Below are 1,715 nucleotides of genomic sequence, written 5' to 3'. Positions count from 1 at the left end.
CCTCGGTATCAAGTTTCTTGACTTTGATAGCTTGGAACGCTGCTTAGTCTTAGACTTGAATTTAAGGTATGACTTCATCCTTGGTATGGCATGGCTGGAACTCCATGAGCCATGGATCGACTGGAGGTCGAAGACCTTGAGCGCTACGCGCACATATCCTGGTGGAGCTTTGTGAGTCATGAACCCACCTCTGCTAGAAGGCAAAAACGCTATTGGTGTGGGCACTGGACCGAGACGGTCAACGTGCTGGAGATCGGAGTATCCGAGTTGGTGAACACCGAATGTGCATCGGACAAGCATCGGACAGGAGTCCCGAGCATGGCTCGCGGGCTGAAAGTGGAGTGACACGTATCCCACTGATCGTTGCCCAAGAATCGGAGCAGTCGCTGCATGCCATGCGTGAAATGGTCGGCCAAGGACCAAGGCATCGAGGGCGAGGCCACAGTTATGCTCGTGGAGTGGCACGTAACCACTGAGCACTGCTCACGTTTCAAAGCAGTCGCTGCATACCACGAGTGGCATGGTCGGCCGAGGTCTGAGGCATCTTGGGTAAGGTCATTCCGATGCGCGTGAGGTGGCACGTTATTCAATAGACGAAGACTGCGGAACTAGCAGCATTTCCTCGGATGTTGTTAATAAAATCAGCGCTCCGGTGGGGCTGGTAGTGGGGCTTACACTGGACGACGCTGAGTGTGTGTTTCCCCTGTTCTCGCCGAGACATAACACTTCTGTGGGGCAGTGACAGCGACGCCGTATGCTGATTGCAAGACGCCGGGCGTCGACCCTGATCCAGGATGTGTCTACCGTAGATGATAGCGCACAACTATACACCCTCGTCAACGATATGACGGGGGATGAAGACTGCGACGTGACCCTCGAGGCTATACCTGCGGTGGATGCTCTTCTTGAGCTTGTCAAGATGTCCTTCAAAGAGATCGGCGACGATGTGAAGGCAGGCGACATAGCAGAAGTGGCCATTATACGACCGGAAGAGGTGATCAAATCGTCGTTGCTTCTGGATGAAGCTGTCCTGGAGGACACCAAGAGGGCGCTGAGCGAACGAAGTGGATCTTCAGTTCTGAACATTCCCCCGAATCTGTACTTTCCTTTGGTGAAGGAATTTCAAGATGTCGTCTTCAAACGTGCCGCTCCACGTTCAGCCCGCGAGCCATGCTCGAGCCTTCTGTCCAATACACCTTCGGCGTTCACCAACTCGGATATTCCAATCTACAGAACGCTGACTGTCTCGGCCCAGTGCCCGCGAAAATAGCGTTTTTGCCACCTAGCAGAAGTGGGTTCATGGCTCATGGTGTCCAACCATGCCATGCCAAGGATGGTCAAACCCTGAATTTAAGTATAAGACTAAGCAGCGTTCCAAGTTACCAAAGTAAAGATACTTGACACCGAGGCCCACAGGGACCTTCGGCACCGTGATGCATGTCCCCATCGCTAAGCAAACATGGACGATGTCACTTAGCCGCACCTTCAGCGTCTCAGCATACAGCTGACTTCTTTACATCGTGGAGCATCAAACATAACTGCGTGACACCCCAGAATCAATCAGGATCTTCCATAGCTTTTCAAAACTCTTCCTGGTCTGTCGCGTCCACGTCCAGCAAGCCCGGCTAGCACACACGTTCCGTGTTCAAGAGCACGGAGCTCTTCAGGGCTGGGCCGTGCTGACCTCTACCTCTTTGAGGCTCAACATAACTCAA

This window comes from Plasmopara halstedii (genome assembly GCF_900000015.1).
Source record: "Plasmopara halstedii genome assembly, contig: Scaffold_1211, whole genome shotgun sequence".
NCBI classification, from domain to species: domain Eukaryota; phylum Oomycota; class Peronosporomycetes; order Peronosporales; family Peronosporaceae; genus Plasmopara; species Plasmopara halstedii.
This window is presented reverse-complemented; position numbering follows the sequence as displayed.